This window comes from Erinaceus europaeus, chromosome 3 (assembly GCF_950295315.1).
Source record: "Erinaceus europaeus chromosome 3, mEriEur2.1, whole genome shotgun sequence".
Classification (NCBI taxonomy): domain Eukaryota; kingdom Metazoa; phylum Chordata; class Mammalia; order Eulipotyphla; family Erinaceidae; genus Erinaceus; species Erinaceus europaeus.
In genome coordinates, this window is record NC_080164.1 from 36,727,340 (window position 1) to 36,741,299 (window position 13,960).

The 13,960-nt window shown below is 39.9% G+C and overlaps 1 long non-coding RNA gene across 2 annotated transcripts in view; it reads left to right on the forward strand.

Moving 5' to 3' along the window:
- Positions 1-13,960, forward strand: part of LOC132537654 (uncharacterized) — a 98,335-nt gene that overhangs the window by 1,617 nt on the left and 82,758 nt on the right. The window lies entirely within an intron of this gene.

Sequence of the window (13,960 nt, forward strand, 5' to 3'; positions counted from 1 at the left end):
AAGGCAGTATGTGCAAATTTGCTTTCACTCCAGCAAAGCAATTGCTGGGTCTTGTTTTTCTCACTCCTCGCAGTCCAGCTATTGGGAACTTCCACAGGAGAAAATATGCCCCCCACACACACACACACAAACAAGAAATTTGAGTCCTGGCTAGAAGACTTGAAATCTCTGAGCTCAGTTGTATTATGCAAAGTACGTGGGCACACTAATAGTTTAGACTCTGAAAGAAAATGCTTTGGACTATTCTGGATAAATTCAATATGTAGTTGTCTTCTTCATTCTGTAACAAAAAGCATGTTTAACTTTAGAGTGAGACATGGGTGTAGTAGTACTGGGAAATAATGAGTTTTATCCTTACAGTACTTTAGTCTCCGAGGAAACATAAGTGAAAATTTACCCTTTGAAATAAGGAACATGATTTCTGTTAACAAGAAGAGGAGTCATTTCTTGGTCAGATAAAGCCAGAGTAAGGGGTATTTGGGTACTGTGTGAGGCAAGATAATGAGAATGAGAGCTAAGTGATGTGATTTGATGAGTCTTTCAGTAAACGTATTGCAGAGATTGGTGATGCCAGAGCTGGCTCTCTTGGCCTGCAAATGGATGTGCTAAAGGAGATTTCTTCCCTCTGGCAGGTAAGAATTTTCAGAAATATTTAGTCTCAGTTCACATCTTGCAATGTGACTGCATCCTACTTACTCAGCATGAGTGGATTTAGCAAAACCTTGAGTGGGAAAAGAGAAAAAAAAAAAAAGGAAATTGTGTTGACAAGATAGCTAGCTCACTTTGGAAGGTGCTTGCTTTGCCATGCATGTGACTAGGGTCTGAATCCCCAACTGCCACAAGCACCATGGTGGGTTGGGGGGATTTTGTTGTAGTATCTCTTGCTGGTTCTCTCTTTTCTCTTTTCTTTACCAGAGTGCCAGTCAACTCTGGCTTATGGTGGTGTGGGGGCTTTGGAGCCTCAGGCATGAGAGTCTTTTTGCAGACTCTATTCTCTTCTCTTTATTCTCTCCTTTTCTCTTTTCTTTTTTTTCTCTCTTTCTTTCTCTCTCTCCTTCCCTCTCCCTCTTCCTCCTTCCCTCTCCCTCTTCCTCCTTCCCTCCCTCCCTCTCCTTCCCTTTTTCCTCATCTCTTTTTATATTATTTGATAAAAAAAAAAGTCAGCCTGGAGCAGTGAGCCCCTAAGAATGATAAAACAACAACAGCAATAATAAGTGTTAAGACCTGCTTGTTTAAATAGGAACACTAGCACTAGTGAAATAACTCATTTGGATAGTGTCCTGCTTTGCCATGCATGTGACCCAGGTTTGAACCTGGCCTCTATAGCATTAAAGAAAGCTTTGGTGCTATGGTCTGTTTCATTGTCTTTGCCTCGTTGCACCAATCTTAGAAAGAAAGAAATAAAAGAAGAAAGGAAGGAAGGAAGGAAAGAAGGAAGAAAGAAAGAGAAGTAATAGGAACATTACTTATTTATCACAAACAGAAATTTTCAAATCAGCAGTAAGCAACAATTAACAATGATTTCAGGCTAATAAACAGAAACTATATTTTTTTAATGATACCCACTTTTGAAAGTTTAACTTGGTAAAATGGCCATCTATATGTTATTTTTATAAGTCACTGACTATATCTCTGAATTCACTTAATCAGCTATGCTATAAAAACCTGTATATACTTGGCTTTTATATTTATCTATAGGGTTATTTTAAAACAATATAGGCAAGTCTCCTAACAATAAGCATCACTGGATGTGTAGCTAATGCTCAGTCTTGATATTCAATTTGATTAGAGCCACAAATGATTTTTTTTTCATTTTTTTTTTTTTACCAGGGTTGTAGTTGTAGTTTGGTGCCTGCTTGAAACTCCACTGCTTCATGTAATCATCCCCCTCATCCACTTTTTTTCCAGTCTTTCTTTTCGATAGAGGCAGAAAATAGAAAGGAAATTGAATGAAAGAGGATAAGAAAGATATCTGCAGTACTGTTCCACACTCATGAAGCTGCCCCCAACCCCCAATAGGTTGGGATTAGGGGCTTGAATCTGGGTCCTGAGAGTGGCAACATGTGTTCTCCACTAGGGTAAGCCACTACCTGGTCCCTACAAATGACTTATATATTATCTTATCACAAATACATCTTTTTAAAAAACCTTGATATATAAGGACACTTATTACATAAAGGAGCAAAATTTTCTGCAGAACCCCTCAAAATTATCATATTACAATCAGAACAAATATGAACTGTTCCTTTTTTCCTCTACAGAAAAAAAAACATATTGCTAAGCAAATAATATGCTATAAATACCTTTGGGTAAATTTTCAACTTACTGAATTGAGCATGCCATTTTTAGAAGTGTTCTGACTACATGAGTTCTCCTGCTGCTGAAAAATACTTGCAGAACTTTTCCCTTTCTTTTATTTACCTGTTTTCCTAAATGTGCTCCTTCCCCTTTTTGCATTTTAACACACACACACACACACACACACACACACACACACACACACACACACACACATCCTATCTTCTATCTCAGACCCGAATTTTAAGTTTGAATCCGAGTAAACTCACAGTTTTTTAAATATGATGATGATGATGATGATGATGATTTACCAGAGCATTATTCAGTTCTGGCTTATGGTGGTGTGGGGGATTGAACCTGGGACTCTGGAGCCTCAGGCATGAGAGTTTATTTGCATAACCATTATGCTATCTACCCTCCACCCTTCATGGGTTTTTTCTGCAATGGTCCCTAGATACATGGTGAATGATTAGGATTTGAACTTACCCTACACATACACACACACACACACACACACACGCACACACACACACACACACACACACACACACACCCTCTATAGTGTTGTACTTTGTATATTTCCAAATTTAGTAAAAACCCATCACAACATACTTGCTGACTGATACAGAAATGTGTGAATTGTTTTGGAATCATTACATCACACACTTATGGACAAATACTGAAGTCTTCATACGGAGAATATTCTCCTTTAAATTTCAGAAGGTTTGTATGGTTTCACTCATCTAACTTGTTGTCTTACCTCATTCTTGCCACAGTACTGCAGGGCTTTTTCAGTTGATTGTATTCACATAGGACTTTATTTCTAGATGGTCTTTCATAAAGGCCACGTTCATTGCATTCAGATCCCAGGTGCCATATTTTAAGCGCCTGCCAAGCTGTAGATGCCCCTTTCCCATTACACAATACCAGTGATGTCACTTCCTTCTTGTCTGGTCATAAAGCATGTCAGTAGCCAAAATTATCTTGAGAACATGCTTACTAGTTTATTCTTTGAATTAACCAGCCAAAATGTGTTCCCTTAATGTAGGGGAAGTAGGGCAGTGTAGCATAGGGCCGATACTCTGAGACTTATAAGATATATTTGTACATCCTGGACATTGCATGAGCAATGCACATATTAAGAAGAAACGAAAATGTCACAAACCTTTTTATTAGGTGCAATTAAGGCTACTTTCAATACCATTTCTTTGAGCAAGTTTAGCTAAAATCTAAGGAATTATTAGTGAGAAATGCTCATGATCTGTTAGTGAGAAATTCTTTTTTTATTTGCCTACAGATTTATTTCTGGGGCTGGGTGCCTGTACTGCGAATTCACTGCTCCTGGAGGCCATTTTTCCATTTTGTTGCCCTTGTTGTTGTCAGTTTTAGTTGTTATTGCTATTGTTGTTGCCAGATAGGGCAGAGAAAGCGAGAGAGGACAGGAAGACAGAGGGAGAGAAAGATAGACACCTGAAGACCTGCTTCACCACTTGTGAAGCTACCTACCCCCTCCCCCCCCCCCCCCCCCCCCCCCCCGCGCCACAGGTGGGGAGCTGGGAGCTCAAACCAGATGCTTTCGCTGGTCTTTCTCTTTGCCCCATGTGCGCTTAACTCACTGCGCTACCGTCTGGCCCCACTGAGGCATTCTTAAAGTTTGAAAACCACTAGTTTGTTACTGAGAGTTAACACTGACGTATTATGTCTTGGACTGAAAGTTCTGCTTCCAGTGCCTTTCCCTTTTTCTCTCATCATGCAGCTCTTCACTTTTACTTAGTGATAATGAAACAATTCAACAAGCTCGATGATTCCAAAATTCATGTCTTACTACTATAATCCATTTAAGAGATGACTTTTTTAAATGAGTCTTTTTACTTTTAGGAGGCTCATAAATAACAGGCATTTTCTGTCTTGTGATTCTGCAGACCGGGAAGTAGAAGATAAAGATGTTGAACAACTTAATTTCAGAAGTTCTCCCTCTGGTTTGCAGATGACTGCCATCTTTCTGTGACCTCACACAGCAGAAAACAACGCTCTCTTTCCTTTCCTCTTCTATGGAAACCACTTATACATCATAAACCTCCCCCTTCCCCCAATGTCATCTAACTTTATTACCCCCCTGGAAGGTCCCATTTCCAAATATTTTGTTGGGGCTTAGTATTCCAATATATTACTAGGGAAAGCTACACAATTCAGTCTGCAGGAGTAGAACTCAGGAGATTAATGTTTACTTTTTTAAGTTCTTTTCCATTTGTGGTTTTCCTTGTAGATATTTAAGTCACATTTACTACTACTACTACTACTACTACTACTACTACACACACACACACACACTCCACACTACCATGGACATTTTTCCTTTGAATTTCAGGTAGAGCTAGAGAATGACTGGGAAGTGAGGACAGGAGAGAACACAAAACTACTTCACTACTCCTGAACCTTTTCTTTGTGCTGTGCATGGTGCTTCTACATGATACTAAGGTCTTGAACCTGGGTCCTTGCATATGATAAAGTATATGGCCTACTGGTTATCTAACTTCTGGGCCTTTCTATGCATCTTACTACAAAATACTAATTTGAGTTGTTATGTATGATATGTATATACACACATATATATATGTATATATATATTCCTCACACTTTTGTTTTATTGACTTAACATTAGTTTACAATATTGTGAAAACATTAAATTATAGTTTTAAATGTTACTTATTATTTGATAGAGACAAATTGAGAGAGGAGGGAGAGATAGAGAAAGGGAAAGAATCATAGAGACACCTGCAACCCTGCTTCACCACACATGAAGCTTTCTCCCCTGCCGGTGGGGAACAAGTGCTTGAACCAGGGTCCATATGCACTGTAATGTGTGTGCTTAACTAGGTGTGCCACTGCCTGGCCTCTGAAATTAAAGTTTTATACCTATGTGTGTGTAAATGGTACACCATGCCCCCTACTGAAATCAGTGTCATTATATCAAAGAGACACCTCTACTTATCCCTACTTACTTACCTGCCTAGTTTCTTTTTTTTTTTTTTTTTTTTTTAAATATTTATTTTATTTATTTATTCCCTTTTGCTGCCCTTGTTGTTTTATTGTTGTACTTATTATTGTTGTTGTTGTTGTTGGATAGGACAGAGAGAAATGGAGAGAGGAGGGGAAGACAGAGAGGGGGAGAGAAAGATAGACACCTGCAGACCTGCTTCACCGCCTGTGAAGCGACTCCCCTGCAGGTGGGGAGCCGGGGTTCGAACCGGGATCCTTATGTCGGTCCTTGTGCTTTGCGCCACCTGCGCTTAACCCGCTGCGCTACAGCCCGACTCCCCTGCCTAGTTTCTTCTAATAATCACCATAAATTTCACAGTCTAATTTTGGCTTTTTTATTTTCTTTCTTTTTCAATATTGGTTAAGTTATATACACTGTGTGCATGAGTGAAACTAGCGAATATTTTATTCTCTTGCTTATTTCACTTAGCACAATCACCTTAAGTTCCAGTTATTTTGATCAAAAAGCTGTAGTGTCATGTTTTGGTTGATTACATATTTGACTATTGTGAATAATGCTTCTATGAAATAGAGGTTATACGAAGGATATTCTTTTTTAGTTATTTTATATTTGGATATGTGCTTGGGAGTGTTGCTTCAAGATTGTAAAATATTCTGATTTTATTTTTTCTTTTTATTAGTGATTTAATAATGATTGACAAGATAGTGGGATAAGAGGGGTAAAATTCCATACAGTTCCTACCACCAGAGTTCCAGATCTCATCCCCTCCTTTGACAGTTTCCCTACTCTTTAACCCTCTAGGCGTATGGACCAAAGATCTTTATGGGGTACAGAAACTGGGAGGTTTTCTGTAATTGCTTCTCTGATGGACATGGGCATCTACCTTTCGAGGAATACAATGGGTGCAATGAGTGCAGCCTACAATGAGTGCAGCCTTCAATGAGTGCAGCCTAAAATGTTCCTAGCTATGACTACAGAATGCGGGCTCAGACCTGCAAGGATGCAGAGGTTATACAGGCTCCAGTGCTGAGTGTGGGCCCCAGATCAAATTGATGGGGTTTATAGTTAACAATATTTATATACTTTTCTCATATTTTGGGAGCTACTCTCTGCCCTGATCCTGCTTTCTAGTCCTATTTACAACTCCGACACCATCTTCCCAGACAATAACTTTGGCCCACATACATGTTAGCTGTTGGGTTCCGGCAAAAATTAGTACTCATGGGCCCCTTAAAATATACCTAAAATAGACCTACTAGCCTTTTCCAAAATGGAGACCTCCAAACCCCATCTACTATAGTCTTACCTTTAGGTTCCTGATTATTAAACAATTTGTTCTGCTTTATATCTTAATACTTTCTCAGCTACCAAGTTGCAGATGTTACCATGACATCCATTTTATTATTAAGGACTCTTCCTGTAAATTTTCCTAGGGGGCTGAACTAGTTTGCATTCCCATCAAGAGTGCACCAGAGTTCTCTCTCTCTCTCTTTTTTCTTGAATGTAGTCTGATCTCATTGTGGCTTAATTTGCATTTCCCTAACTACGGGTGATGCTGCACAGTTACTCAGGTGTCTCTAGGTCATCTATGTCTTCTTTAGAGACATATCTATTGAGATCTTTGGCCACATCTTTATTGTTTGGCTGGATTTTTATTGTGGGATTGCATACTTTCTTGATATCTTTTAGATATCACCCCTTGCCTGATGAGTGATGTGTAAACAGCTTCTTCCATGTGCTAACCTGACTTTTATCTTTGTGGTGTCTTTTGATGTGCAAAAGCTTGTTAATTTGATGTAATCTTATTTGTTTATTCTTAGTCTTGTTTCTCTTGTCAATGTGCTATAATTGGCAAATACATTTTTTATGTTAAGATTCTAGAGTGTTTCACCCATGATTTTGTCTATGTATTTTATTATTCCAAGTCAAATATTCATAGTATAGTGTATTTTTAATTCAATGCTATGTGTAGTATTAAGTGATGATCTAGTTTCATTTTTTTTTCTTCTCCTTCTTCTTTTTGCCCCTGAGCCTGAAATCTGATATGCCAGTGGATTCAAGTTATTGTCTGGAGAGATGATGTCATGGCTGGGAAAAGGACCAGAAAGCTGGATGAGGGAAGAGAGTAGCTCCCTAATATGGGAAAGGGGTATAAATATTGTTGACTGTAAATCCCATCGATTTGATTTGGTCTGGGGCCCATATTCAGCTTGGGAGCCTATGTGACCTCTGCATCCCTGTAGATCTGAGCTCACATTCTGTGGTCATCAGTAGGAGCATTCCAAGCTGCCCCAATATCAGGATCCATCTTCCTCAGGTGTAGCATAGAGTATGTTGTCCATCCTCCCTTCAGAAGATGGAACATTCTCTACCATTGTTGATCCAAGTTGAGGGCAAGGTCCTATGGGGGCCCACAAAGGGGTCTGTTTTGTTGTTCCTGGTAACAATGGAGAGAGGGGTTTATTCAAGGTCTAGGCCCATCAAGTGTGTTTGGGAGTCTCAGGACTCCCTGACTAGGGCCCCAGCTAATGGGGTGGACTGATAGTGACTAAGGAGTCATCATTAAAGTATGCCAGTCTCTTGCCCTTACTAAGCTTTTGCAGTCCTTGCTTTGATAAGGTTAGATTTGGAGTGAGTGAGAGAACTCTAACAGGAAGTAAGTGAGGAGGGTATCTAAGTCTAAGTAGACACTATTTCATTATGAGCTTTATACTGACTCACTTCAGACTATTGTGTACTTCTGCTTTCAGGTATATATTTTGCCCTAGTTTATGGATACATGTGAACATATGCTCTATCTTTTTTTTTCCTTTTTGTTGCCCTTGTTTTTATTGTTGTTGATGTCTTGGTTGTTGGATAGGACAGAGAGAAATGGAGAGAGGAGGGGAAGACAGAGGGGGAGAGAAAGACACCTGCAGATCTGTTTCACTGCCTATGAAGCGACTCCCCTGCAGGTGGGGAGCTGGGGGCTCGAACCCTGATCCTTATGCAGGTGCTTGCACCTTCCACCATCTGCGCTTAACCCACTGTGCTATAGCTGGACTCTCACATACGCTTTATCTTATGGGACCTGGTCTATATCTAGGTTTTGGAACTTTCTTAGGAAGTGAACCTCCTGGAATTGAATTAGAGAATACCATGAAAGGATGGGTCTCACCAGGGTGATGAGGGTGAAGGGTGGGCATTCCATGCCTGGCGTCTCTGGACACTTCACTTCTAAAGTGAGGCATGCTGAGATGGTCCTTGTTGCATTGATTAGGTTGGGATCAGTGGATGCAGTATCATTTGGTATGACTTAAGAGAAGCATGCAGAAAATTGAGCCCCACCCCAGAGGTCCATAATCTAATTTCATTTCCCACCCACTGGCATTTAGTGAAGATGTTTTCTCACTTTGGATTGATGAAGACATTAGTCCAGAAAGGTTATTTAGGCTGAACCCAGATGTATTGCCTTTGAGAAAAAAAGAGACAGACAGAGGGGGGGGGGTGGGGGGGGGAGAGGGAGAGGGATTAGTAGTTAACAACACTATCTGCATCACACAACCCTCTGGTCTCTGGGTTTCTGGAGCTTCCTGGCTACCACATCCACTGCTCCAGGAAAAGGACACAGCATAAGGGAGGAGTGGGGAGCTGGCTCCTGAACATCCTGCAAACATTTTATCAGATGAGCAAAAGAGAGAGATATGAGGTAATGAAAGGCAGAGTGTACTTCCTAGGTTGCAGTGAGGGAAGAAGAGTGTTTTTCTAGGATAGATAAGGTGTGTGTGTGTGTGTGTGTGTGTGTGTGTGTGTGTGTGTGTGTGTGTGTGTTTGTGTGTGTGTAGAAAGGAAGACATTCAGACATTGTTCTATTTCATATCAACATTTTGGTATTACATCCTCAAGAAGGTAAGGATGGCTTTGGATGTGTGTGTGTGTGGGTGTGTGTGTGGTTAGGGAGAGAGGAAGGAGAATAAAATGAAAAGGAATAGATGGCTAGTTTTAAAGGCAACATTTTAAAATTCAACAACATTGATTTCCTGACATGGCCTGTGACCTGTTTCTTGATATGAAATGAAACATTTATACTGAAAGCTATAGCTGTGTCATTATTTTTGGTAATATCCTCCAAGGGATAACTCAAGAGATAACTCGAGTATTTTGCAAATGAACATCTCTAGATTTCAGGGATTCGGGTGGTTCAAGTGTAGGAAGAAATTGCCTACAGATGGGCACAAACCAGGAAGATGAGATCATTGGTTATGTCAGATGCAGCATCTTTGGGTGGGATGAGGTAAAGTCCCAGCAATAACTTTTTCTGACTAAGCAACTGACCTGTAACTTATGATGCATCACCCCCTGCCCTCACCCCACCCCAGGGCTTTGTAACCAACAGAATTTTTTTTTTCGGTTGACATTAGAACTCAGTATGTACAGCTGAGTCAATCTCTCCCTTTTCTATTTTCTCTGTATCTCTCTATTCTTTTGCTCATTTTTTAAATGTTGATACTAGCTAGTATTTTTTATACATTTTGGCAATGATGAATTTATATTATTTGTTTTTATACTATTTGTGCTGTGTGAAGTCACGTTATTATTGAATTCTAATAATAGTGACAATATCAGGGAAAAGACATCAAATGAGATAAAATAAACTGAGAGAGAGGAATAAACACAACTTTGCATTTTTTTTTCTTGGAGAGGACATCCACTAACTTGACATTTCTGTGGTTCCCATTAGAGTAGCAAAGGGTTGCCATGCAAAAACAGAATAAAATACTTTTGTTGACACAAGCAAGGAAGAGTTGATGACAAGGGGCCCACACTTCTACTGACCAGGAGATCCAGGAACAAGAAGGATGCGACTTCTGGGCAAGGAAAGCTACCTCTCATCATTCTCTATCAACTGTTCTACCCAACATTCTCTCTGTTGTTCCCAACAACAATGACAGCAAAGGCAACAAAAGGGAAAAAAAATGGCCTCCAGGAGCAGTGGATTTGTAGTGCAGGCCCCGAGCCCCAGCAATAACCCTGGAGGCCAACAACAACAAGAAAAAAACTCATCAATTTTTTTACAATATGGTAAATAACCACTTTGTATTTGATAACATCACTTGAACATGTATCTATCAAACTAGAGGGTATTCCATGATCATTTCTTTTTTTAATTGTAATTATTTATTGGATAGAGACAATAGGAAATTGAGAGGGTAAGGGGAGAGGGAGAGAGAGAGACATCTCCAGCACTGCTTCACCACTTGAAAAGCTTTCTCCCTGCAGGTAGGGATGAGGACTCAAAGTGGGCTTCTTGAGCATTGTAACATGGGTGTTCTGCCAGATGCGCCAAGATCTGGCACCTTCCATGGTCATTTTTTCCTTAAAATATTTATGTATTTATTTGTATGACGGTGATAGTGATAGACAGGAAGAGAGAGAGAAGGAGGGATAGAGAGAAAGAGAGAAAGAGTGGGCCCAGCGGTAGTGCAGCTGGTTAAGTGCACATGACACAAATCACAAGGACCAGCATAGGGATCCCTGTTGGAGCCCCTGACTCCTCACCTCCAGGGGATCGCTTCACAGGCGGTGAAGCAGATCTGCAGGTGTTTATCTTTCTCTCCCCATCTCTGACTTCCCCTTCTCTCTCGATTTCTCTCTCTTCTACCTAACAGCAACAACAACAATAACAACAATAAACAACAACAAGGGCAACAAAAGGGAAAAAATGGCCATCAGGAGCAGTGGATTCATAGTGCAGGCACCGAGCACCAGCAATAAGCCTGGAGACAAAAGAGAGAGAGAGAGAGAGAGAGAGAGAGACTAGTCAGAGCTTCACTTCAACATTATTTCTACCTCTTAATACTTTCTGTTTTTTATTTTACTGACAGGTTTTGCTTGCTTGTTTGTTTTTGCAGAGCTGGAACCTTGCACATTTTGCACATGCAAATCCTATTTATATATTTATTTACTTTTTAAATTCAGGTAGAAAGGCAAACACACACACACACACAGAGAGAGAGAGAGAGATAACAGAACATTAGACATTTTCAAGTGTCATAGCCCCTTTCATGTGGTTCTGGGTCTCAAACCTGGACAAATACACATGGCAAGAGGTAGGCAGGGTGAATCATTTCTTTGGCCCCATGAACATATCACTCTTGTGGAAGTTTTAAAGGAGACATGTGATTTCTTTCTTTCTTTTTTTTTCCACTGGGTTAAGATGCTGGCACCACTTTCTTTTTTCTTTTTAACTTTGTTAAATGTTTTATTCCTTTCTATTGTATTGGATAGGACAGAGAGAAATTGAGAGGGAGAGGAAGAGACAGAGAAGGAGATAGAAAGACACCTGCAGCCCTGCTTCACCACTTGTGAAGCTTCCCCCAGCAGGTGGGGAACAGGGGCTCAAACCTGGGTCCTTGTACATGATAATGTGTGTACTCAACCAGATGCAGCACTGCCTTGCTCCTTTGGTTTCATTCTCTTAAGTCATACTTTTGCCATCATTATGCTTTAAATATAGCTATTTAAGTGTGATCCCCATATTCAGGCACTTATCATTCTTCCTTCACTTAAAAGTTGATGCATATTCATTGTAAAAATGTAGACTGTTAAATCATCATCATCATCATCATCATCATCAAAGTTACCTAAAATGCCCATTGTCAACATTTTAGTGACTCTCCTTTGGTCTCCACAGTGCAACATTTTAGTGACTCTCCTTTCGTCTCCACAGTGTTCTTTCAGTTCATTTAAAGTATCAGAATCTTCTCCTATTGACTGAGACTGTTGGGTTTGAGATCTAAAGTGACAGGTCTATGTTTAACAATCCTGCTTCTAATCCTCCTACTCTTCCCCTACCCCCTTTTATTTTGGCCGCTGGGACAGAAAAGATGTAGAATTGGAAAGAAAAGTTTAATGTTTTTCTTCATGTACCACAGATTAGCAGCGCTTCTCTGAGACTGTAGGACACCCTCTGACTTATCAATGGTTAGTTTCTAGGCTGCTTTGTGAGTCCATACCCAATATAGCTTGACCTTTTTCTCTATTATGGAGGTTGCCCTCTTTAAAAGAGGCCCTGGCATTCCTTCTCAGCTGTTGTTTTCAGCTATAAATACCTCGTTATACCAGTGTTGTAGCACAAGCTATTGGCGATGCGCATGCGCATTTACTTCATTGTGCACGTGTTTTCCAACAATGGAAATACTTGCATTCCTAGCGAGTTGATTTTCTTTCCTTGAAAGAGAGATTCTTGAGCAGATTTCATCATCTTTCAAAAACCAATATTGGGGGGCTGGGAGCTTTGAAAGTGGTAAAGTTCTACACGAATTTCTGTATTGCTAATTGTTCTTATTGAATTCAGAGGTTTTTTTTTTTTTTTTTTTTCAACTTCAATAGCTGGTGGTGTGAGAATACCTAAAAGCAACTGCTACTCTGTCTAATGATAGGGAGGCATATTCTGGATGAGTCTTTAAATAACCCTGAGGGTGAATTAGGAAGTCCTGATGCCCATTCATTCACTTCTTCCTACAACAGAGATCAGGGACACACAGATCATGCAGCTGGTGAAGGGTGGGAGTCTTCACCTAGGAGAAGCAGTACTTATAATTTCACAGTTTCAACTTAGCTTTGTATTCCCCCAAAGATAGGTGCGCATGTCTTTCTTCAGTTCTACTACTCCATTTCTTGGATCGCTGGTGTAGTTTGTGCTTACATATTTAGAATCTTCCCCAGAATTGAGTGCTGCAATTTCTACCACCAGGTGATATGTCTTCATTTACCTTCTGGTGAACAGAGAGCAAGGAGATAGAAAACTACTCTCAGTGAATAAATGATAGCAAGAGTGAAATCCTGGTGTGTATATTTTTGGTTCTTACTGTAAAGAATAAGATCTGAGCCATAAAAGGAATGTTATTTATAGTATTTCCTGGCCATCCATTTACTTACTCAGCTACCTCAGCTGTGGCTTGTTTATTATGTTAATACGAATTACAGCAACACTATAGGATCCTATTATGCACTGTCCAGAAATGGTTGGAGAACTGTTTGTTCTATATTACTTTTCTGAGACAAAAGTGCATGGAAGATATAAAAACTCCTACTAGTGGATATAAATCAGGCCTAAACAACTTTTTTTTTTGGAGGTGAAATAGGAGAACCATGAAGACAGTTCCCCACCTCACACACACAGAGAAGTGATTTACCTTAAATTCAAAAACAGTATGTGGGGGTACACACTGGTTATTTAAGAAAACTGTAGTGTGCTTCTTCTCTTTGCTTTAGTATGCTGATCAATCGGTAGATCTGTTGGTTCACGATTTTGACATTGTGTTGCAATGCACCTAGATCTCCTCTCTCTCTTCTCCGCAGTGCAGCCCGACAAGTATGGGTATTACTTTTTGGCTGTGATATAGACAACATAATAGGCATATTTTCAGAGTAGTACAGAATAATTTTGATGAGAAGTTCAATTTTTATACCTTAGAGTCTCCGGTTACAAAATTTATGCATATACCCTGTGTGAATCTCTGTTTTATAACTGAGGAAATAGTTTATATCTACTACTTACTTCTAAGGTTAGTAGGAGGCTGAGAAGCTACCGAGAGCCTTTGTGATTATGAAAGTATTTGTACATAAATGTGTCAAGCCATCTTAGAAATTGAGGCAGAATCTAGGAAAAGAGTGGTT